Raw genomic sequence first — 25,232 nt, 5'->3', positions numbered from 1 at the left:
TACTAATATACTCCCCCACCCAGTGCCATGAGCCCTTATCTTGTGTATTAACCTCTTGTGTGATATCTTATCAAATTCCTTTTGGAAATCCAAGTGCTGTATATTACATCTACTGGTTCCGCTGTTTCTACCCTACACGTTACATCCTCAAAAAATTTAATAAATTTGACAAACATGGTTTCACTTTTGTAAAACTATGTTGACTTTGACTGATCATACCATGATTTTCTAAGTACATTGTTAAAATTTGCTTAATATTCCCAATGACTGATGTTTGGCTAACTGGCCTATAGTTCTATGTTTTCTCTCTTTCTCTTCTTCATAGTGATGTTATATTTGCTAGTTTCCAATCCACTGGTGCCATTGTAGAATCTAGGGAATTTTGGAAAATCATAACCAGCACATCCACTATCTTGGCAGCTACCTCTTTTAGAACCCTAGAATGTAGGCCATCAGGTCAGGGAGATTTGCTGGCTTTTAATCCCTTAAATTTCTTTTTCTCTTCTGATATTAATTACTTTAAGTTCCTCCCTCTGATGAGCTTTTGGTTACCTTCTATTTCAGGTATGTAATTTGTGTCTTCTAATATGATCAATGCCTCTCCTCATTCCCCATGATCATTTATCCTGTCTCTGCCTATAAGGGACCAACAGTAGGTTTAGCAACTTTCCTTTTTTATATATGGGTAGAAGCTCTTACAATCTATTTTTATATTCCTGGCTAGTTTACTTCATATTCTTTGCTGGTTTCTAAAACTCTCCTAGTCTTCAGACTTACTACTATTCTTCACAACATTATAAGCCTTTTCTTTAAATCTAGTGCTATCCTTAACTCCCCTAATAAGCCATAGATGGATCTTTCACACCGAGTTGGTGTTTTTTAATGCAATATATTTTTGTCAAATATATTGAATGATTTCTTTAAATGATTCTCACTGTTTATTTACCACCATACTTTTTAGTCTGTTTGCTCAATCTATCTTAGCCAGCTCTTCCCCCATACGTATGTAATTGGCTTTGTTTAAGTTTAAGATTCTTGTTTTAGGCTAGAGTATGGTGCTCAACTTAGATTCACATTTTAGTACTAAGGGAGTGCGGCATTGTCAAATATCTTGTCTTTCAAATGAGACATGAAACAAAGGCCCCATCTGCTTATTAAGGTGAATGTTAAACATACCAAGGTGCAATTTAAAGAAGAGAGAGTCCTTCCAATGTGTTGGCCAACATTCCTCCACCAAATGATGACACCAAAAAGACATTAATTGGTCATTTATTTATTTTCTGTTTGTGGAACCATGTTATGCTCAAATTGGCTACCTCATTTCCTATGTAGAAAAAGTAACTTCACTTCAAATGTTATCCATTGATTGTAAAGCATTTGGGACACGATGAGGATCTAAAAAAAAAAACTACATAACTGCAGGTTCTTTCTTTTTGTTAACTTAAGGGACATTATGATTGGAATTTTTTTCTTTGCCAATTTATGGTCAGCTGGGGTGGTTAATCCAACCCCTCTCTTTGGAAGCCAAGGCGCTTTGCTTTCTGTGATACCTACTATCTATTGCTATCTTGTTAATGAAGTGCCAGTTTAAAAATCTATCAAGCGTTTTGTTAAATAGGAATTATTTGTTTAACAAGGAAGTGTGTTTCAGAATGTGTCTATAGAAACACTGCCTTCTTTAACTTCCAAGATCAGTTGCAGGATTTTGAGCAAAAAATCAAGAAGAGATGAAGTATGCAGGTGCTCTGATTAAGACACTAGTCATGTGTTTCTGTGAATAGCAATCACATAATGTTTTAAAATAAGGATGTGGAATGTGATAGAAAATGTGAAAATCCTGCTTTATTTCCATAGAGGGTACCACTGCATCTAAGTCCCCATAGAAAAAAATGTCCCACCTGTCTTTGACTGTGGAGCCATTGGACTGGTGGCTGGAAGTGGAGGGAGGGAGGGCAGTCGGGAAAAGATCAGCTTGACAACATGGTTGGGAAGGGCTTGATGTGCCAAGTACAGACTTTGAGTTTGTAACGTTTCCTCAAGTTTGCACAAGTCTTGGGGGGAGGGGGGTGGATGGTTGGGGGAGGTGGAGAAATGAGAGACAATTAACCCAGGCAGTCACACATCCATCAGTGCTGGAAGAGTTTCTTCTGCGTTAACAGTAAGAAACAGCCAGCACAGATTTAGAAGTGGTGGAACCTGCCCCACAAACTTGCTTGACTTCTTTTGACGATGTTACAAATAAAGTAGGTAACAGAACTCCTGATGAAGCACTTTATTTGAGTTTTGAGAAGTTTTTTAGACAAAATTCCAAATGAAAAGTGCTTGGTTAAACTAAAAACCACAGAAATCTAAGGCAGGGCATTAGATTAGATAGACACAGCCTCACTGCTCCCACCTCTCCCACCCCTGCTCCCCCCGTCTCCCACCCCTGCTCCCCCCTCTCCCACCCCACCACATGATAGACAGTTGCTTAAAAAGTAAAAATACTTGGGGACAGTTGTAATGTCATTGCATGAGGAATGTAGAGTGGAATCTGACAAAGCCATTATTTGAACCCCTGCTATTTCTAATCTTCGTTAATGATCCGAATTTTGAAACCAAATTACAGAAAGGTTTAGATTGGTTATGTCACTGAGCAGACAAATGTCCAAATAAAATGTAATGTATTGCACATAGATCAAAAAATGCATCATAAATATACATTGAATGGAATTGATTTGGCAGATAGAAAGGTTACCGGTGCATCCAGAGGCAGACACCCAGGTGTCACCCAGCATTAGACTGCAGAGTCCAGCAGCACTACAGAAACTGGCTTCTGCCTTGCAGCTTAAAAGCAGAAGAGTGGCAGGAGATCGCTCACCAGTAACCAGATCTCTGGATAAGCACAAAAATAAAAGTGCCTTTAGAAATTGCTGGACGTGATGGTGGAATCATTACTTTCAATATTTGAGGAAGTTCATATAGGAGGGCTTTAACAGTGCGCTGTTTGCACCACAATTGGAACAATGTGTTCATCATACCACAAAAATGTATGCAGTCATTGCAGTGGGTGGTGAGAAGACGGCCAAGACTGATTCCAGATTTTAAGGAGTTGAGCTGTGTGAGACTGATTTTGAGTAACTCAAGTTATGGATAGAATATACAGTGTGTTTTTTTACCAATTCAAAATCATTTTTGCAGTAAATGCTTACATTATCTAATAATTTGCATTTAGCGTTGTAACTATGATGGGAAAGGTGGGAATTTGATTCCAATATTGGGCTCTGTGATGCTGGCAACCCTGAGACAAGAAAATGGTGCTGCTATTGCTTCCAGTGCCGTTTGTGTGTGTCCTTTATTGGGAAAGGCACAAGCATAGGCATGCTGGGTACACCGGAAACAACAGGACTGGTGCCACCTTGAACGTCAAACAGTCACACTGGCTTTTTTTAACGTTAGTTTTAGGAATTTTTTTGTACATGTGCTGATCACTCCCAGCTGATTAAGCGTTCAGTAGCATGAGGCCTGCCCCCACCTTCTCGCCCACCCCAACAGTGCTACTTATAGGGCCAGGTACCAATTTGCAGATGAGATGTTCTTGACTTCTGCTTAGGCTGATTGGCCCTTTGTGTATGATCATGACCATGAAATGGAGTGGAGGTATCAGACAGGGCAAGCTCTGCGAAGGAGGAGGTGGGCTGTCCACAGGAGGCCCTATCCACCAAGGGTTTTTCAGGAGCACTTGTCGTACCTGCACCTTACTCAGGTTAAACAAAGAGATGATAATTGAACTGTCTCATCTCCTGCAACCCGACTGGAGCCTCATGCTAGGTTGAGGACAGCACTGCCGGTGAACATTAAGGTCACTGTGGTATTGAACTTATGTGTGTTCAGGTCCTTCCAGGCAGGAGCCGGACATATCTCCAACATATCACAGCTTGTTATCCATCAGAGCAACTGGGAGTTCACAGAGACTATCTACTCCAGAAGAGGAGAGTACATGTTGGCCCTGCTGAGGGAGGAGACCCAGTATAAATGGGTTGGTGGCATTGCCAGGATAGTGTGGTTTCCGAAGGCTTTGTGCCTGCAAAAGAGAGAGCAGAATGTTAGTGATTGTATTGCATTATGTTTGGATGATGTGCCTGTCATAGCTCAATAGCTGGAGATATGTGGAAGAAGCGAGAGGTGGATGTGAGGCTGGTATCATTGGAAGGTGTGTGCAGATGAGGTAGAGTATATGACTGTTAGGTACGAGTCTAGAGTGCCAGGGACTGCTGCTGGGTGACTAATGAGGGTGTGGTGCATTGAACAGTACAGAGGCTGGTTTTTTGGTGGATATTTGATGTCCTGTGAAGATTCATCGATCTTGATCACATGTGTAACTTCTTCTGGTACTGCTGCCAGGTCTTCAGGGCCGGACCCCAGGCATTGACCTCCCTTGCCACTTGTTCCCACTCCATTTGGAGGGCTGGCCTAGAGGGCCTTCTGGCTGCCTTAAAGAAACATGGGCTCTCTCCTTCTGTCCACTTTTGTCTAGTGCAGCATCGTGAACTTGGTGGCCCTCTTTCTGATATGGTTTTCCGTTTCCCTTGTTCAAAATTGCAGCAGTGTAATTCCTGTGAATCAGTGCAGCTTCACCTTTAAGTGGGACAGACTGCTTTTAAGAGCTGGAGGCTAGTTGGAACAGCTGGTAGCCTTGCATGCTATTGCACCCCCTGTTGTGCATGCATCAAGCCAGCAATGTGGATTGCACTGGATTGCATGCTGAAATCATGCCACTGAGGAAGTGGCACAAAAGGTGCATGCTGCTCGCCTCCACAGTAACAGGCCGAGGCAAGTCGTGAACCTTGAGCCCCATGCCAAGAATCAACCAATTTCTAGCCCATAGTGCTTAAATATTGAATTAGCAGATAATTTGAATGCAGCAATTCTGAATTAAGAGGAATGGACTGTGCAGGACTGGATAGCAGGCCATGTGCCCACACAATTTTTCTTTATCAACCTAGGAACAAGTTGGTTATATGCAGAAGCTCATTGATGTACATAAAATATTAAATGGTGAATGCAATGTAAACCCATAATTCTTATTCAAATAAAGCAAGACTGAACTTTTAATTACTCTCAAGTAAACTTAAAGCAAGTTGGGAATAATTCCTTCTCCCAGTCATAAATGTTTACAATAATCTGACAGCAGGGGTTATGGAATCATTAAAGCACAGAAAGAGGTTGTTTGGTGAGTCCATGCTGATTCTGTGGAGCAATCCAGTCCATCCCATTCCCCTGCTCTACAAGTCACCAGGCTACAATTATCAATATGTGTCTATGCCTGAAACCCCTGGAATTTATTTGATTACCAACAATACTATCTAATATCTATTTAACACTAAAGATTCACAGGATATCCAACATTGAAATAGCACTGACTCGATGAAAAGACAAATAATTTTAGAAAGTGTAACCAAAATATGTTTTTTGTACCTTAAAAAACGTCAAAACAAGGTAAAGCATGAACTTTTCAGCTTTTTGTAAGACTACTTTGCCAAAAATAATTGTAAGTTAGTTTGTTTATACATTGCTTTTATAACAAATACAGCATATTGTTTGCGACAAGTGAAACAGTGCATTTAGAAACAATTATCATTTGGAATGCATTCTATATGTTTACAACAGCAGCATACCTTTTTCGATACTTTTAAAACGGTAATAAATGCTCTAAATTCTGTGAAAGGCTTTAGCCTTATTGAAATTTGCAGAAGCTTATGAGTAAAAGTCTTGAACTTGTACATGTTTAAGCAGAATATTTTAATAACATTAGTGCTATTTCAGGGATTGAAAAGCAGAATACTGTGGATGCTGGAAATTTGAAATAAAAACAGAAGATGCTGGAAATACTCAGTGGGTCAAGCTAAATGCTGCCTGACCTGCTGAGTATTTCCAGAATTTTCTATTTTTTAACATTATTTCGGGGATGTTTGGTAAAGAGGGAAAACTACAAATTTGTTTAACCTTTTCTCTCTTTTTATCTCTTCATCTTTGCTTTAACAAGTTACACCTTAACCAAATGCACAGTAAAGATACAGAGCTGCTCCCCATGTTTTATGATTCATGTTTTCTACCTAAGGGTAAAGATGTGTGTGTTTATCTAGTTATCTGCAGCAGGTAGAGGGAAATATTTTACTTTTCAGGAATTAATCTTAAACAGTTCCTTCCCGGTCTTTGAGATCTTTTAAAAACTTATTTTCAAACCCTTTCAATGGGAATTTCAACCCTTGGGGCATGTACCAGAATAAATAAGCTGTGTCCTCCACGCTTCTTCAAACCAGTAGAATATTCTGTGCTGCTAGGCTGTACAGCTCAGATTTTAAAAAAAACCTAATCCATTTTGGGAGAAAGAACAAGAAGGGGCAATATAAAATAAAGGATACAATTCTTAAAGGGATGCAGGAGCAAAGGGGCCTCGGGTATATGTGCACAAATCACTGAAGGTGGCAGGGCAGATTAAGGAAGCAGTTAATAAGACAACCACGATCCTGGGTTTTATAAATAGAGGCATAGAGTACACCAGCAAGGATGTTATGGTGAACCTTTATAAAACACTGGTTTGGCCTCAACTGGAGTATTGTGCCCAATTCTGGGCACCACACTTGAGAATGAGTGTGAAGGCATTAGATAGGGTGTAGAAGAGATTTACAAGAGTAGTTCCAGGGATGAGGGACTTCAGCTATGAGGGTAGATTGGAGAAGCTGGGTTTTGTTGTCCTTAGAAAAGAGAAAGTGAGAGGAGATTTGATAAGTGCTCAAAGTCATGAGAGGTCTAAACAGCAGATGGAGGAAACTGTTCCCCATAGCGGAATGGTAGAGAACCAGAGGACACAGATTTAAGGTGATTGGCAGCATATGTGGAGAGAGAAAGAGTTAACTTTGTTTTTGAAAAATATACTTTATTCTGAAATATCTGGAAGAACGTTATAAAACATTTCTAAATCGCCATCACAAAAAGTGCAATCAGATTCAACTTTTACACGTGGATCACGATATTACAGTCATTTCAATATGGTCAATACAGACAGTCAGACAGTGCAATGGTATTGGAGTTATCAACATACACCTTGTTGTACCCTGAGGTGCTTCAATACAATTATAATACAATTAGTATTCAATGCATACATTTCATTGTGAGCCGGACAGCCCAAGGGGTCTATACAATTCCTAGCTCCTCGGTGCACTATGGCAGAAAGGTCTTAGACAGCGACTGTTCTCCATTGTGCCTTTGCGGCGGCTGTCCCAAGCTTTAGTGCGTCCCTCAGCAAATTGTCCTGGACTTTGGAATGTGCCAGCCTGCAACATTCGGTCAGGGACAACTCTTTGCGTTGGAAGACCAACAAGTTTTGGGCAGACCAAAGAGCGCCTTTAACCGAGTTGTTGATCCTCCAGCTGCAGTTGATGTTTGTCTTGGTGTGTGTCCCTGGGAACAGCCCGTAGAGCACAGAGTCCTGTGTCACAGAACTGCTCAGGGTGAACCTCGACAGAAACCACTGCATCTCTTTCCAGACCTTCTTTGCAAAGGCACAGTCCACAAGGAGGTGAACAACGGTCTCGTCCCCACCACAGCCACCTCGAGGGCAACGTGTAGAGAAACAGAGTTAACGTCTCAAGTATTTATGACTCTTATTCAGAGCTGAAAAGAGGTAGAAATGTGATGGATTTTATACTGTTGAAGAGAGGGGGCGGTGGAGCAAAATAGAAAGTCAGGGATAGGTGGGAGCTCAGGGCAGATTTCACAAAGAAGTCATGGACACAAGACAAAGGAAGTGTTAATAGTAATGTTAAAGACTAAAGAAGGTGCTGATAGTGACATAAAGATAAGATAAGCAGAATGTGTTAATAGCAGAACAAGAGTCAGCGCCCTGTGAAAGCAAAACATAAGAACAAGTGACAGATTGCCCTGTTGCGGGAGGAGATTGGGGGGAAAAAAATTAAAAGATCATAATGGAGGACAGAGTTCATGGTCTGAAGTTGAAATTGAACTCAGTGTTAAGTCCGGAAGGCTGTGAAGTGCCTAATCAGAAGATGAGGTGCTGTTCCTCCAGTTTGCGTTGGGCTTCACTGGAACATTGTAACAGGCCAAGGACAGAAATGTGGGCATGAGAGCAAGAGGGTGAGTTGAAATGGCAAGTGACAGGAAGGTCGGGGTCATGCTCGCAGACTAAGCGAATGTGTTCTGCAAAGCAATCACACAATCTTCAATTAATATCTCCAGTGTAGAGGAGACTGCATGGTGAGCAGTGAATACAGTAGACTAAATTAAAGTGCAAGTGAATTGCTGCTTCACCTGAAAGGAGTGTTTGGGGCCTTGGACGGTGAGGAGGGAGGAGTTAAAGGGGCAGGTGTTACATCTTCTGCGATTGTATGGGAAGGGGATGAGGTTTTGGGGTGATTGAGGTGTGGACTAGGGTGTCACGGAGGGAACGGTCTCTACACAATGCTGACAGGAGAGATGAGAGGAAGATGTGTTTGGTGGTGGCATCATGCTGGAGTTGGCAGAAATGGTGGAGGATGATCCTTTGAATGTGGAGGCTGGTGGGGTGAAAAGTGAGGACAAGGGGGACCCTATCATGGTTCTGGGAGGGAAGGGAAGGAGTGAGGGCAGAGGTGTGGGAGATGGGTCGGATGTGGCTGAGGGCCTGTCAACCACAGTTCGGAATGTGGGGGAGGGGGTGTGGAACCTCGTCTCAGGGAAAAAGGAAGACATGTCAGAAGCGTCGTTTTGGAAGGTGGCATCATTGGAACAGATGCGACGGAGGTGGAGGAACTGAGAGAATGGACTGGAGTCCTTACAGGAAGCAGGGTGTGAAGAGCTGTAGTCGAGGTGGCTGTGCGAGTCGGTGGTCTTGTAATGAATATAGGTAGACAGTCTATCACCAGAAATGGAGACACAGAAGTCATGGAAGGGAAGGGAAGTGACAGAGATGGACCATGTGAACGTGAGAGAGGGGTGGACATTTCTACCTCTCTTCAGCTCTGAAGAAGCCATACGTACTTGAAACGTTCACGCTGTTTCTCTCTCCACAGATGCTGCCAGACCTGTGGACTTTGATAATTATCTGAAGAGGGAGGACTTGCAGGGCTATGGGGATAAGGCATGGGAGTGGGACTAGCTGAGTTGCTCTTGCAGAGAGTTGACATGGACTCCTGCTGTGAGGTATCTGAATAGCTTTAGGGTATAAAGCTGTTGGCCAAAACCAGCATTAGCAAAACAGATCCAGAGCTTGTGGGCTCAAATATCCAATTAAGGCATTGACAGATTAGCCTTGGAAAGATTGTTAAACCTGTGACCTCAGAGCCAAATATGGCCTTAAACACTGACAATCCAGGTCCTGAAATCCAGCCTGTTCAACCTTTCTTGTGCTTATTTTTATTTCCAAATTGTGTGAATGTGGATTTAAGTGCTGTATGTCGCCTCAGAGGCTCCATGATACTGTACCCGCCTACTTGACCCATAAGTACAAAACCTGGATGCCTCTGGTCTAGGAAGTAACTGCTAACTTGATGAGTTGCGAAGCACTTGGCTTACTCTGACATCATAGTGTAGATAGTGGAAGAAAACTTCCATTTCACAGTCAGTTTGATACAATTAGAGGTGTAAGAGAAGAATGTTGTCTTGTCAAAAGTTTTAAGCTTGACAACATAATGATTCTTATTCTACCCACACACACATAGGCAGACCGACCCTCTCAGCATGTATTAACAGAAAACTTTTCTGAAAGAAAAATTATACCATACTTGGCCTAGCTATTTACAGAATTTCTATTTGTTAAAATATTGGGTCAAAATTTTTGAATAAACTTGTGATGTTATTGATCAATGTGCTTGATGTTCTAATGTGCTATAAACAGGCAGAATATGGTGAGATATTGCTGAGTCCTTGTTTTCCTGAATACTCCCTAACTAATACGCTCTTGCGTGTGTCAGAATTTGATTAGGCAACAGTACATTTGGTTTCATCCTAACTATAATTGCCGTGTCATTGTCAAATGCAGCATTTGTTGCTCATCCCTAATTGCTCTTGAGAAGATGCAAGAGTTTGTGATTTGGTTTAAAAATGGAAATATCTGGCCCAACATTGCAGGTCTGTGGCCTTTCATCAGAACAGTAATAGACCTTAAACAATGGGCTAGATTTTTGCTGAGTTGGAATGCCTGCAGCTACTAATTCCAGGATTCCCAACCCCATTCCTCTGTTTCCAATTTTTGGGGATGCCTTTTAAGGGTGTGGGCTGGTTTGGATCACGAGCCTACACCTTGCACTCCTGACTTGGCCAGCTCCATTGCGGGGATAGGCATGTCCTAGTGCTCTGTTAATATCATGGATTTGGGCCAGCTTTTCAGAGTCGTGATTCACGCATCTCAAAGATGGCATGAGCCATAGTCTGCATGAGGGAACCTTTTGAAATGTTATGGACAGGAGGGAGGGAGGTTATTTTAACCACACTAATTTCTCCTCTCACCATCCGTCCGTAAAGAGAAAGGTGTTTTTAATTTGCCCCCCTTTGAAAGCGGTGGTGTATTTCCCAACCCCTCAGTTTTGGTGTGACCCAATTTTCTATTAATAACCCCACAGCAAAATCTAGATAGGATGAACTCAAAAGGTTAGTTTATTTGCACACTCTCAAAACATGGGAGGAAAGTAGCAATGTTGCCTCCTGTGCACTCATGCAGTAAAAGATGTATAGGGAAAAGAGAGATTTACAGGACAAAGACCACAGAGAAAATAATTATTGTTTCACGTGGGTTCCAGAGTCCCGAATCAAAGCCCAATGAGCTATTCCTTCACTGAGGTCAGCAGGTTGAAAACCGATGTTAGTTAATTCACTTTTCCAGCGGTGTTGACTTTACATGATGAGGTAGGCATGCAGATATGAATCAGTCCTGTAGGCGATGGTACCGAAGTCCCAGTAGTAACAGTGTGGATGGGGGGCCAGGTGTCCAAACCTGGGCCAGAGTTCTTTTTTTTGTGCGGCTGCTTGTAGGATGGGAAACAGCAGATTGAGCTTGCAGTTCAAGAAGGCAATATTACTTGTTTCACAAACTAGAGTTGTATGTCACATGACTGCCACCTCGCCCCATTGTCCTTGACATGGGATGTGTATCCCTTGTCTGGGCCCCAAGATTGTTAAATTTCCTAACTATTAAGAATTGAAAGGAAGGTTGAAGGGCCCTTTATCCTAGCAGATGAATAGACTCTGGTTGACCAGCCTGGGTTATGAAATGCAGATGGCCTTTGTACAGTTCTTTTTGAATTTGGACTGTGCAATCTACAGGGGGGTTGTCAGTGTCTCTTCAGGGATAACGAGGTGCAAGTTTCTTTGACACTGTCAGGTGGCTCCTTTCGTTCGAAGGTCACAGACAGACATAGCTTCAGCCATTCTAAAAGGTTTTTGTCCAGTTTTTAAAATTTTAGAAATAGCCATGAGGATATCTATATATATTTTATAAAAATGTACAGTGTGAGGTGTTAGTCCCCACACAAAGGTAAATTCAAAAGATCCTCCTTATGTCCGCCATGCCACGGTATGCCTCCCACCATCCCCATGGCCCCTCATGCCCAGGAATTCCCCCCCCCCCCCCCCCCCCCAAGCAGCCTCAATGGCTCATGACCCCCCATGCCAACTATGGCACTTCATGCCCATTCAGCAACTATACACTGTATAGAAACAATGAACCCTATTGTGAAAGTAGGATGTGAATAAAAGCTTTAAAAAGCTATTCATTGATAACTTTCCACTTTCTTTAAAAAAAAAAAATTATTTTACTACAGGCCAATAAAAGTGTCAATCATCCAGACCCTTTAACATATCAGTAGCTGAAACTGCAAGCACTTGAAACCTGGTTACCTTGTGTAAATAAACGTTATAAAACTGATAGCATAGATCGAGTGGTGTTTTCCCTGCGGCTCATGTATTTCAACTGGCTAATGGAAGTCAGGGCTCTCAGCCAAGCCTCACTATATATTCTTGGCTGAGAGCCTCGACAGCCCGCACCCGTCCCCACAATGAAAATCCCATCCCTGTGGGCATTTTCTCCTGAGGCAGGTGGGATGAGCCAGGAATTTCCCCAACTCCCACTACCTGCCTCGAGGATGAAAATCCAACCCATTAACTCTGTTTCTTTCTTGACAGGTGCTGCCAGACCTGAATATTTCCAGCATTTTCTGTTTATAATTCACATTTTTAAAATATATTTGTTCGTGGGATGTGGGCATCACTGGCCTGGCCAGCATTTATTGCCCATCTGTAATTGCCCTTAAGAAGGTAGTGGTGAGCTGCCTTTTTGAACCGCTGCAGTCCATGTGTTGTAGGAACACTAACAGTGCTGTTAGGAAAGTGGTTGCAGGATGTTGACCCAGCAAAAGTGAAGAAACAGTGGTATAGTTCCAAATCAGGATGGTGTGTGACTTGGAAGGGAACTTGTAGGTGTTGGTGTTCCCATGCATCTGCAGCCCTTGTTCTTCTAGGTGGTAGAGGTCATGGGTTTGGAAGGTGCTGTTGAAGGAGCCTTGGTGAGTTGCTATAGTGCAACGCACTGCTGCCACTGTGCATCTGTGGTGGAGGGAGTGAATGTTTGTTGTGGTTCCAGCATCTACAGTATTTTACTTTTGTAATAGTTAAATTCTAGTTGAGTTGAGGCTAAGCTTACTTGTTAGATTTTGAGGCCTTAAAGGGATACAGTTCCACCATATTGGCAGAATAAGACATTGTGTATTGTGTACATGGTCTTATCCATACAACCATTATTTTCTTTGCGACTTAGCACACCTTTGATCCTTGTTTTTCCTGACCTGTGGTACTTGACACAGTTGACGAGTCCGTTCTCCACACTGTCTCCTCCACGGGATTGTCCTTGCGGGCTTCCACTTCTACCTGTCTCAATGGTTTCCAACCAGAGCTTCTCTTCCTGCCCTTGTGTATCACTGCCATAATTTCCAAGAATCCATGCACTTGAACATTTAAAAGGCTACAGCAATTGTTCCTGGCCGACACTAAAAAATCTACTTCTCTGCCCCTGACATCATCCCCATCACCGAATGCTTGCTTGGTCTGAACCAGAGGATATGTAACTTCAGTCTCCCATATATTCATCATCAAAACCACTTATTTCTACCTTTCCAACATTGCTAATCTTCATCTTTTCCTTACCCCCACTGCTGCACAAGCCCTTCTCCACACCCTTTAACTTTTGACTGAATTCCTCTAACCTGGTCTCCTGACTTCCATCTCCAAACTCCATTGTGATTCCTGTCTTGATGTAGTTGTGTGTGCCCAACATCACATTCCTCACTAACCTACTGTGACTCCCCATCCCCAGTGCATCAAATCTAAATTATGACCTCACCTACAGTTCTTTATGGCTTTGCCCGACTATGTCATATGATCTTCTCTAGCCTTCTGACCCCTCCCATAACCTCCTGCCCGCTGGCACTGCCACCCCTCATGTTCTACATTATCATTGTGGCAGAGACTTCAATTGTCTCCAGAATTTCCTCTGTCTCTCCCTCCATGTCTTTACAAAACACAGTCTGAAAACCCATCTGTTGTAATGAAGTTTTGGCGATCTTTGCTAACTCCCTCTCAAAAGCCTAGTGCTTTTTCTTTTCCTCTCTTTTGAATTGCTTTGAGAAATTTTCTCTACTTGAGATGCAGTGTAGCTGTAGTTTATTTTCATCATATAGCCTTACCATTGAATTGTAGGAGTTTGTAGCACATTTGGTCCTCTGTGTTTCTGCTGGTTTTTTTCTAGAGCAATCCAAATCTCACCCCACTACCCTATTCTCTCCCTGTAGACCCATCAGTTCCTCTGCTTCAAATATTTATCCATATTTTCCTTAAAAGGTGAAGTGGGCTATGCCTCAATGACCCTCTGTGGCAAAGCTCTTAGTGCTGTAACAACTCTGCCAGTATAATAAGATCACTAAGAATATATAAATTTGAATATTTATCAAAAAACTTCCTCAGTAATAAAAGATGCTGGAAATGCACAGCAGGTCAGGCAATATCTGTGGAAAGAGAAACTGTGTTAAAATTTCACCTCGATAACGGTTCATCGGAACTGGAAAAAGTTAGAGCTGTAACAGGTTTTAAGCAAGTACAGAGGCAGGGAAAGTTGGGGGTTGGTTGGTGTAGGGGAGGAAAGAACCAAAAGGAAGGTTTATAATAGAATGGAAAGCAGGATTGTTTAAATGACAAAAGGGATGATGGTGCAAGACAAAAGGGGGCGGTAATGGGACAAGAAAAGAAATAAAAGATAAATCTAGAGAAGGTGTAAATGACAACATCAGAATAAATGCTAGTAACTGCTCTCTGAAAAAATGGGAGCAATGTTTCCGATCTGTAATTGATGAACTTGGTATTGAACCCAGAAGGCTCTAAATGTCCAATGGAAAGATGAGGCGCTGTTCCTCAAGCTAACATTGAGCTCCATTGGAACAGTGTAGGATGCCAAGGACAAAGATGTCATAGTGGAAGTGGGGGTTAGAATTAAAAGGTCACGCAATTAGAAGCTTGGTTACGCTTGCAGGATCAATGGGGCTGTTCCACAAAGTGATCACCCAATCTGTGCTTGGTCTCCCCAGTGTAGAAGAGAAACACATTGTGAGCAGCATACTAAATTGAAAGAAATACAATACATTACTGTTTCACCTGGAAGGAGTGTTTGATGCTGGGTTACCACTGGTAATGATGTTTCTGGCTGGAGTTGGTGATTAGGATTTGGAGACCTGGCTAATTTTTCCCTTCTTCGCCCCAGGATGCTGAGTTTGTGCTCACCAGTCTAAGGTCAGCTAATTGCAGACTGGAAATTGAACCTGGGGTCTTCTAATCTGCAGAGTTTGGTGTTACACAGATAATCTATCACCTTTCCCGTTGCCAGCTCTCTTGCTCCTCAGGCTGTCTACATGCTAGCTGAGAGCCAAATGACATGGAAGTCTGAGCAACAAATATCCTCCTGGTTAGATTTCAATTATATCAGCCATTTCTGATATTCTTTTAAAGTTTCCTCCAAATTGTATAGCATTTTCATGCATTTATGATCATAGTACCAAAAATCAAAGCAATTATAAGGCAGTGCAGCTATGAATACTGTAAGTCTACTTCAAATTTTAATTTCCTTCCCCCTTCAATTTACCTGCAGCTGAAGATGCTGATACCTGCTTGGGCGCAGTGCCATTGCTAGTAACAGTTGTCATGTACCTTGCCCAAGTGACCACATTAAATGTGTACATTAGTTATGCAACTGCGGAGGGTACATAATTGATGCAGATAATATTTTCACCTGACATTTATTTGTGGGCACTACTAGCTTAGCTTTGTGTTTAGGATTGTGAGCCCTGTCTAAGCTTTCCCTTTTCAAGGATGATGGGATCTGTTGTTGTGCTAACCTGTCACCTGCAGACTGAGAATTGAATCTGGCACCTTTTGGTCTGTATGGCTTAGCGTTGTTACATGTGTGATCTATCCTTTTCTCCCTTGCCAGCGCTTACTGTTTTTGTAAACTTTCTCAAAGCCAATCGTTTTGACCAGTCTTTTGGCACCCCTCTTAATCACTCCTTCCACTGTATTTTCTATTATCAATTTCTATTGATAAAAATCCTTGGGACTTTGTTTTAGATTAAAGTTGCTGTAGTTATTATAAAACAGAATACCATCTGATTTATGGTGAACAATTCCATGGGATATTTATAAACATACAATAAAGATTTTGGTGTAGTAATGCAACTATGACAACCTGGTAGTATTGAGCACTATTCAACTGAAGCTTGATCTAAGATGCATGAAAGAAGGGTGGAAAAATGAAAAGGGGAAGTTCATGGCAGGTAAAATACACAACTGTCAAGTTACATAGTATTACACAGAAATCATAAGCACAGAAATAAGCCATTCAGTCCAACCAGTCTATGCCAGTGTTTATGCTTCACATCGAGCCTCCTGCTACCTTTTTTCATCTAACTTTATCTGCATGTCCTTCTGTACTTTGTGTACATGCGTAGCTTTCCCTTGAAATGCATCTGTACTATTTGCCTGAACTACTGTGTGGTAGTGTTCCACATTCTAATAAATAGGTTTTTCAATTTGTGCTTTACAGGCCCCGTCTAGTGGTACTGTGTACAATCAAAACTCCAAATCACGCCTCCTCCTACTCATTACTGCCAGCTTAATACACCCACAACACAACAACATGAAAACTAGGTCACAAACACTATACTGTATATGAAATAATCATTCAGGAGTGAGTCAAAGGACTTAACCTAATTTTGGGCTTGCTACCCCACTTAAGCTTCACTCTTGACATTTGTGTCAGCTGAATGCCTTAGTTCGGTTTTCAGCTTATTAAGAGGCCATCTGTGATTTTCATCATTGTTAGAAGAGCACTCTGTTTACCTCACTTCTCAAAAGCACTCAAAGTGATGAATACTGCATTGATCATCATTTTCTGTATATGCCACCATCTACTTCTGCAAGAAATGATGTCTGTTCTAGTTGGTTCTTCACTCACTTTCTTTGTGTCTGCAATTCTGACAAAAATTGCCTAACCAGAAACCGCGTTGGTATCATTTAAGCTCTGAATATAAATCTTAAGGGAATTGCTAAATTATGTCTTAATACTTTCTGGTGAACAAAAACTAACCTTGTACTCTGCAATTTTTCTAATGTTGCCCTGGCTTTACACTAATTTGTTCTTTAATGTGTGAACTTTGCTTACTGGAGGTCAGTTGTCATGCATTGTATGTCTCCTTTCAAAACACACAGAAAGCTTGATTTAGTTAGCATACTGAGTTAGCAAACAACCGAATTTACCTTGAATGAGAGGTAAGTTAAACATAATGCAGAGAAGGAATGCTGAAAGTAACAGCTATTGGGAGCAAGCCCATCATATTCAGCACATTTTAAAAATAAGTAATAATTTTTTTCTTACCATTATTTCCTCTTCGTTTGTTTGTGAAGATAGTGATTTCATACTGGGGTATAGTTCCACCTGTGCCCTATTCAAGTGGCTGTAATTAATAGCCCAGATCTTCCAGTCTCCGCATCATCGGAGACTGGATGTGCTCTCCAAGATGTGCTTTGGGACCTTGCAGAAGTCCCAATGCAGTGACTCTGTGGAAATTTCCCAGGAAGTTTGAACTTCTGATGGGCAATTCCCCTGCTCCCTGGGACCCTCCAAACGAAAGTCTCCAACTCTGAGTTAGAGTTGGAGACTCCAGACAGTTCCAACTTACCTGGATAGTTACCCAGGAAATGTTAGACAGAAAAATTCTATTCTAACTTGTGGGTAACTATACAACTGACACCCTCAACTCCCCCCTCAACTAGTCCTCCTGACCCTCCAACTCACCATTCCTGTCCCCTGATCCGACCTGACTAGCCATAACCACCCAAACTCCACCCCCCGCCGACTCCCTCCTGTCCCGACCCAGCTCCTGCCCTACCCATTTACCTCATCCACCCTACCCATTTACACACCTGAACACTCACCCATTCACTCCTACACTCATTCAGTAAAACACTGAAAAGCTGTTTAATTGTCCCAAAGCTTTTCATTGTGTTAGTGAACACTTACCAGAATGCAGCAGCTAGTGCTATAAAAAGAGGCATGGCTTGTCTTCTCCCAATGATCCAGCGCTACAAGGAAACAGTTCGATGGAAGACCACTCTGCATTTCTGCAGAAGCTGGGATTAGAAGACCTGGCCAGAAAATGGAGCAGAGTTGTGGCGCTGAAGAGTAGAAATGGAGCAGCAATCCAACGATGATTGCCACTCCTTGGAAGTTTCAGGTGTGAGCTCACGTGTGAATATTGGCAGACTATTCAATTTCATTGGCACTGCAGCCAAGTCTTTACACAATGTAAGTGTGCACATTTCTAGCAGGCTATTCAAGAATTGGACTTAGGATTGTGCAAGTTTTTCGTTGCTCAGCTAGTCACTGGATATATTTAATGATCCATGGAAGAAGCACTGAGGGGTATACAAGTGGGTACAAGAAATGCAGCGTTCTTTCCAATTATGTGGACTAGGTTGAGTTGTAAATCTTACATTCTATTCTTTTTAAAGTCTATTGAAAACATGAACAGCTTCAAGCTTTTAAAACTAAAATTGAAGCTCCTTGCATATCGGAAGACAAATGCTGCAAAGCTTTTTAGTTTCATGAGGAAGAGGCTAAATAATTTCAAAAATTTAGAATGCATCATCAGATACTCAATTTGTAAATGTACCACTCAGTTTTTAGGTTATTTTTGCTTCAATCTAAGGAGTGGATCTGATACCTGATGTGGTGCAATGTGTAACTTAGTACATAAATGAAGATTGTATTTTAACATGAGTAAGCTGGAATGTGATATTCATTATTCCTCTATTACATAGAATTGAATAGAATACAGACAACGTGTAATTTTTATACCATAAGAATTTATTTGGAAAAAATAAAGTACGCGTTATCAACTATATTGTTTCTTTAATCCAGTCTGCTCCTAAGGGTGAGTTATGAATAGAACAGCAACTACCTTGACAGGAACTGTGTTCTTTTAGTAACTAGAAATATTTTCTATCACTTATTGTGTTTGAAACTTGCCATGACTTTCTCTAAAATAAACACTACAAAACATAGTTTATTCCTCTTCCTCTTGAACTTTGTTGGAGTGGGGCAGGTGCTTAATAGTGCAGTTCTTTTGATTGTCACAAAATTTGTCAGTAAAATTTCAACTGCATAGTGTTGATCTATGTAGTCCTATATCATATTTTGATTTTAAATGCCATTACCACTTACTATGTGAAATTCAAATCTACGAACACAGTGCCTTCTCACCTTGATGCAATGGCTTCTATCAATGATCAGCCATTGATTAGAAGGAATGCCCCAAGACAACGGGCCCTTATCTCAAGGAAATACGACCAACATTGTTGTAGTTTTCAATGTGGATCATGAGACCATCTTTTTAACTGATGAAGTTATTGCAGTAGGGTGGGAAAATGTAGGTAATTCTGACGAAGAGAAAAATTATCCTAGATAATCAATAGTGTGCTAAATATAGGGAGAGGTGGTGGGATAACTTTTCCCCTTCCTCACCTCTGTTGTCTGCAACAAGATGTGTATTTTAGAGGGTGTTTTAAAACCTTTTTGAATGTTGTGACTTTTAACAATACACATGAAACAGGATTTCTGGTAAGTTTAAATCAAAATAAAAATGTTTATTCGCGCAAAACGCTGAAATGTAAACGCAACAAAAACACTCATTCCCTCAAACACACAGACACATACACGGAAGCAATGATGAATTCTAGAATTGAAGCATGCACTTATGTTATTAATAGAATAATGAGAAGCAAATCATGTGTTTAAATTAGTCCTTTAAGATACAAGCATTGAAGGCCTCAAGGGTTTTCTTTCATGGTTCTTTGAAGATAAAAATGGAGGCTGAAAGCTTCTTGGTTCCACACAGAGTTGTGGTGGAGTTTCTGTGGAGATGAACCTTTGCAGGTGAAGATAATTAGCCCCTCTCTCACTACCTGGGTTGACTGGTTGTATTAGGCAGGGTTTCATTCTTCTTGTTGGAGGATGGTCGCTCTTGTGTCCTGTTGGGCTCCAGACTCACTTTTCTCTGGCTGGTCCTTGGAATAATAAGAGGTATTATCTGAAGTCAGTTTCAATCATGTGACCACATGATCAATACTTTATTGTCCATACAAATGATTCCGAGTTAGAAGCCATTGCTACACAATGGGGGATGAATGGTGGCCATTTATACCTGCGTGTGATAAACTGGTTTCTCCACATCTCTGTTAAGTTTTGAGTTTGCAGACACTGAGTCTGAGGTGACCATTGAATTTGAGTTTTGGTAAATACCCTGAAAATAGGAGCTGTAAATTCCCCAAGTGTTTTGCATTTTGAATATCTTTTCATGGGATAGCCCTCCATTCATATACATTTACATTTTAATGACTTTTCAGAGAACTGAGTTAGTTCTTTGTCTGTGCAAAAATCAAAAAAGGTCACCTGTGGCCATCTTTGCAACAGCATATGGTTCATTTTTTAAAAAAATGTTAATTTCAAAGAGTCCACATTGATTAAAGTGTGTAGCTTGAAAGTTAAGAATATGACATGTCTTTACTGGGGATGACACCAAATACAATTCACCTGTGCTGTACCATTCTGAATTTAAAAGCCTCTATTTTTCTCCGCCTGTATTAGTAACAACACTGCTGACAGAAATCTGTGTATCTACATAACTTATTGGTAATTACAATTTTGTAATGTTTTCCCTTCAAGACAAGTCCCCATATAATAAGGTAAATGAGCTTGTGGTGTAGATTGAAATTGGCAGGTATGATGTGGTGGGCATCACGGAGACATGGCTGCAAGGGGATCAGGACTGGGAGCTAAATATCCAAGGATATACATCCTATCGAAAAGATAGGCAGGTTGGCAGAGGGGGTGGGGTTGCTTTGTTAGTAAGAAATGAAATTAAATCGATAACAAGAAATGACGTAGGGTCAGATGATGTAGAATCTGAGAGGGTAGAGTTGAGGAACCGCAAAGGTGAAAAAACCATAATGGGAGTTATGTACAGGCCTCCGAACAGTAGTCAGGATGTAGGGCACAAGATACACCAGGAGATAGAAAAGGCATGTAAGAAAGGCAAGGTTACAGTGATCATGGGGGATTTCAATATGCAGGTAGACTGGGAAAATCAGGTTGGTAGTGGATCCCAAGAAAAGGAATTTGTGGAATGTCTACGAGATGGCTTTTTGGAGCAGCTTGTGGTGGATCCCACTAGGGAACAGGCAATTCTAGATTTAGTGATGTGTAATGAGGCAGATTTGATAAGGGAGCTTAAGGTGAAAGAATCCTTAGGAGGAAGTGACCATAATATGATAGAATTTACCCTGCAATTTGAGAGGAAAAAGCTGGAATCGGATGTAACGTTATTACAGTTGAATAAAGGCAACTACAGAGGCATGAGGGAAGAGCTGGCCAGAATTAACTGGGAGATGAGCCTAGCAGGAAAGACAGTGGAACAGCAATGGCAGGAGTTTCTGGGAGTAATTTGGGAGACACAGCAAAAATTCATCCCTAGGAAGAAGAAGCATATTAAAGGGAGGACAAGGCAACCATGGCTGACAAGGGAAGTCAGGGACAGCATAAAAGCTAAAGAGAAAGCATACAATGCGGCGAAGAGCAGTGGGAAACCAGTGGATTGGGAAGCCTACAAAGACCAACAGAGGACAACTAAAAAAGAAATAAGGAGGGAGAAGATTAAATATGAGGGTAAACTAGCCAGTAATATAAAAGAAGATTGCAAGAGTTTTTTTAGATATATAAAGCGTAATAGAGAGACAAAAGTGGACATTGGGCTACTGGAAAATGACGCTGGAGAAGTATTGGTGGGGAACAAATAAATGGCGGAGGAACTGAATAGGTACTTTGCGTCAGTCTTCGCGGTGGAAGACACGAGTGACATCCCCAAAGTTCAAGAGAGTCAGGGGGCAGAGGTGAGTATGGTGGCCATTACCAAGGAGAAGGTGCTAGGAAAACTGAAAGGTCTGAAGGTGGATAAATCACCTGGACCAGATGGATTACACCCCAGAGTTCTGAAGGAGATAGCTGAAGAGATAGTGGAGGCGTTGGTGGTGATCTTTCAGGAATCACTGGAGTCAGGGAGGGTCCCAGAGGACTGGAAAATCGCTAATGTAACCCCCCTGTTTAAGAAGGGAGTGAGGTAAAAGACGGGAAATTACAGGCCGATTAGCCTGACCTCGGTCGTTGGTAAGATTTTAGAGTCCATTATTAAGGATGAGATTTCAGAATACTTGGAAGTGCATGGTAAAATAGGGCAAAGTCAGCATGGTTTCATCAAGGGGAGGTCCTGCCTGACAAACCTGTTAGAATTCTTTGAGGAGGTAACGAGCAGGTTAGACAAAGGAGAGCCAATGGATGTTATCTACTTGGACTTCCAGAAGGCCTTTGACAAGGTGCCGCACAGGAGGCTGCTCAGTAAGATAAGAGCCCATGGTGTTAGAGGCAAGGTACTGGCATGGATAGAAGATTGGCTGTCTGGCAGGAGGCAAAGAGTGGGGATAAGAGGGTCCTTCTCAGGATGGCGGCCGGTGACTAGTGGAATTCTGCAGGGGTCAGTGTTGGGACCACAACTTTTCACTTTATACATTAATGATCCAGATGAAGGAACTGAGGGCATCCTGGCTAAGTTTGCAAATGATACAAAGATAGGTGGAGGGACAGGTAGTATTGAGGAGGTGGGGAGGCTGCAGAAGGATTTGGACAGTTTAGGAGAATGGGCAAAGAAGTGGCAGATGGAATACAACGTGGGAAAGTGTGAGGTCATGCACTTTGGTAGGAAGAATAGAGGCATAGACTATTTTCTAAATGGGGAGAGAATTCAGAAATCTGGAGTGCAAAGGGACTTGGGAGTCCTAGTCCAGGATTCTCTTAAGGTTAACTTGCAGGCTGAGTCGGTAGTTAGGAAGGCAAATGCAATGTTGGCATTTATTTCGAGAGGACTAGAATATAAAAGCAGGGATGTGCTGCTGAGGCTTTATAAGGCTCTGGTCAGACCACATTTAGAATATTGTGAGCAATTTTGGGTCCCGTATCTCAGGAAGGATGTGCTGGCCCTAGAGAGGGTCCAGAGGAGGTTCATGAGAACGATCCCAGGAATGAAAGGCTTAACATATGAGGAACGTTTGAGGACTCTGGGTCTCTACTCGATGGAGTTTAGAAGGATGAGGGGGGATCTGATTGAAACTTACAGAATACTGAAAGGCCTGTATAGAGTGGACGTGGGGAAGATGTTTTCATTAGTAAGAGAGACTAGGACCCGAGGGCGCAGCCTCAGAGTAAAGGGAAGACCTTTTAGAACAGAGATGAGGAGAAACTTCTTTAGCCAGAGAGTGGTGAATCTATGGAATTCATTGCCACAGAAGGCTGTGGAGGCCAGGTCATTGAGTGTATTTAAGACCGAGATAGATAGGTTCTTGATTGGTAAGGGGATCAAAGGTTACGGGGAGAAGGCGGGAGAATGGGGTTGAGAAACTTATCAGCCATGATTGAATGGCGGAGCAGACTCGATGGGCTGAATGACCTAATTTCTGCTCCTATGTCTTATGGTCTTATATTCTGTTAAATTGATAGCATGGATACTTGGAAGTAATTGGAAGGAAACAGTCTGATTAAGAAATTGTTATTCCATGATGCACTGTAACAAAAAAGCTCAAGTGCTTTCATCTGTCATTTGAACCCTATTTTAGCTTATGTAGGATGACATCCAAGTTAAAGGATTAGATTTTGTATGTGATTGCTGGATGTTCATTGAGTGACAACAGCTGATTTAAGGGAAATAATGTTATTAACGTGTATTGGAAAAGCAGAGCGATTTAATGAAAGTTGTAGAAAGCATCTTGTCAGATGAAAATGGCTCTTTACTCAAGCCCTTCTCTGCTTTTCTCCTGACTTGCACATCACAAACTTTTATGAGGGTTTTCACCTGGATGCCACTCCAGCAGCTTTACACAAAATGTTGCATCTTTGCAGAGTGTACAAAATTAGCCTTTCGGCAAATTATTATTTCCTGATTAAGGGAATATTTTACTTGTCGAAGACTGCATTCATTCCCATGAAATGAATATCACTTTGTCCAGGTGAACAGTGCACTTTCCTTATCGTATAATGGGTGACTTTTGTTTGTCCATAAGAATACAACTATTTAAAGTAAAATTCCATTAAAACCATCCAATACAATTAATAACGAATGTGTGGTTTACTAATTCTGCGAGAAAAATATTAAGAAGACTGAAAATCAAAGCTGTGATATGACCCCACCCACACACATGGTGGGCGGGAAAGGTGTTAAAGAATTAAATGTGTGGAGTGTGTCCCTAACCTATCATACAGATGCCCGCTGCCACTTTTTGTTTTTCCCAGTTTCTAAAGGAAATCTTCAGCCTCTTCCAGCCCCAATAGACAGCTCTCCACTGCCCCAAGACCTCCCAATTGCCGACCTCCCCACAACACCTTTCTTCCCCACACCCCTCACCCCCCCCACCATCCACTTCTGATTGCTGATCTTCCTCCCTTTCTCAATCGCAATTTCTCTTACCTGCTTCATGAACACCAGCTGCAGTTTCGTGCTGTGGGTAATTCCTCCTGGTTGCTGACCAGGTTGCTAATTTGGCTGTCTGCTGGGAAGGAAGTGGAACAAAAATATGTTAATGAGGCCAGGTGATTTGGTTCCCTGGCCTTTCTGGGTTCCTAGGTCGTTTATGGTCTATCTTGCACCCCTCCCCATAAACACCAGGGGTCAATGATTCTTACATCATACTTTTATTTCTCAACTGGAATAACATGCTCCTAGTCCTACAATAAGGACCGGGGCTGTTCTAATCCCATGCACTTCTGCTCATTTATGAATTTGCCATGCGTGCCCCCATAAATTAGAAGGAATAAATTTTACTTTGTCATCTTATGTAATACTTAGTAATGGAGAAACCTCCTGGTATTTTGATCACAGTTGAGCTCCTGGCTCTGCATTAATCATATGCCTGCTGCTTTTGTTTAAATGCCTTTGTTTAAATAGTTAGATTAACAAGCAAAGCTCACAGCTTTTACACACTGTATACTGGAACAGCAGTTGCCTGGAAGTAATTAGGTGATCCATATACAGAATCAGTTGTCTGCTCGGCAGTGCTAATGATCTTTGTAAATATATTATTAATGGAAGGCATTGATTGCTAGTTCTTCAGTTGGTGTATGAATTGTTCAGCACAAGTGACCAGATGGAGTGGATTTGATAGATAAGACACAGGTTTTGATTACAAAAAGGGTATTCAACTTAAACACTTGTCTGTATGTCACTGGGAATAGATCTGTCAATGGGAGAGGCAGCTGTATTTCAGTCATGGATTATCTTGGAATAAGCTAAATCTAGCGTAGTGCCAGAAAAGATAGTCTGGACTGAAATTTACTCCTCTACTGCATTTAAAAAAGAATCAACATTCTTCTATTTACATAATCACTCCTATTAATTAACTCTTCCTGTGGTAGTTCATTTGAACAATGTCCTTTTTGGGGATTAGGGTAATGAGTTGGTTTCTAGGTGAGAAATCAACATGTTGTGAAATCTTAGTAAGGAAATGTGAAGACCATGCTGGCTCCAAGCCACACCAACAGCAGGCAGATGCCTGGCTAGTGAGTG

At 41.6% G+C, this 25,232-nt stretch overlaps 1 protein-coding gene and 1 long non-coding RNA gene across 3 annotated transcripts in view; one reads left to right on the top strand and one right to left on the bottom strand.

Annotated features, from left to right (window-relative positions):
* The window catches only part of setd1ba (SET domain containing 1B, histone lysine methyltransferase a), a 144,288-nt gene that overhangs the window by 51,548 nt on the left and 67,508 nt on the right, over positions 1–25,232 (top strand). The gene's annotated exons all lie outside the window — the stretch shown is intronic.
* Positions 19,195–24,563, bottom strand: LOC144687715 (uncharacterized). Its single transcript, XR_013578197.1, has 2 exons — positions 24,138–24,563; positions 19,195–19,635 (listed from the first exon to the last, which is right to left on the bottom strand). It is a non-coding gene; the product is annotated as an uncharacterized LOC144687715 (long non-coding RNA).

Source organism: Cetorhinus maximus, chromosome 12 (genome assembly GCF_964194155.1).
Source record: "Cetorhinus maximus chromosome 12, sCetMax3.hap1.1, whole genome shotgun sequence".
NCBI lineage: Eukaryota > Metazoa > Chordata > Chondrichthyes > Lamniformes > Cetorhinidae > Cetorhinus > Cetorhinus maximus.
The sequence above is the reverse complement of the archived record's forward strand: the minus strand, read 5'-3'. Positions and strand labels throughout refer to the sequence as shown.